Source organism: Cavia porcellus, unplaced genomic scaffold (assembly GCF_034190915.1).
Source record: "Cavia porcellus strain 051 isolate PalLab524CR breed Dunkin Hartley unplaced genomic scaffold, mCavPor4.1 scaffold_25, whole genome shotgun sequence".
In the NCBI taxonomy this organism is placed as follows: Eukaryota; Metazoa; Chordata; class Mammalia; order Rodentia; family Caviidae; genus Cavia; species Cavia porcellus.
Genome location: NW_026947508.1, coordinates 11,731,187 through 11,732,058, shown reverse-complemented (window position 1 = coordinate 11,732,058; position 872 = coordinate 11,731,187).

Here is an 872-nt window from a genome sequence, read left to right as displayed (position 1 = left end):
GTGAACCAATAATGATGAACCTGGAGGGCATACACCAAGGAAACAAACCAGCCATGAGAAGACACCGCATGATTCCACTTATATGGTGTATTTAAACATAGTTAACCTTGGCTAGGCATGGTGGAGGCCGAGGCAGGAGGATCACCATGAGTTTGGGGCCAGCCCAGGTTACCTAGTGATATCCTGTCTCAAACAAACAAAACACAACACTCAAAAAACAAATAAACCAGGGTGCACTCTTGTAATCCCAGCACTTTAGAGGCAGGAGTACTGTTGTGAGTTTGAGACCAGCTTGGGTTACAAAGTGAGCCCAAGGCCAGCCTGAACAGAATAGCAAGATCCTGTCTCAGAAAGAAACCCCTCAAAAATAAATAAAAACAGTCAAACTCACAGAATCAGGGTAGAAGTATGGTTATCAGGGTGGGAGAGGAAGAAGCAGAAGATTGCTAATAAGTGGGCATAAGGTCTCAATTATGAGAAACTAACGTTATAGAAATCTGCTGACAATAACAGACTCTGAGATTTTTTTTTTTTTTTTTTGAACCAGGAACTGAACTCATGACCTTGCACTTACCAGCAAGTGCTTTTGCTGCTGAGCCAAATCACTGGCCCGATCTAGAGATTTTTATACTGTATTATACAGTTGAAAATATATCAAGATACATTTCATGCTAACAGTCAAAAATTTTTTTTCAAAGAAGAGCCCATGCTAGGTGTGGTGTGGTGGCACAGGCTTTCAATTCAGCACTGTAAAGACTGAGGCAGAAGGATCACTGTGAGTTCGAGGCCAGCCTGGGGTACAGAAGTGAGTTCAAGGCCAGCCTGCACCACATAGTGAGACCTTGTCTCAAAACAAAACAGAACAGAAGGGA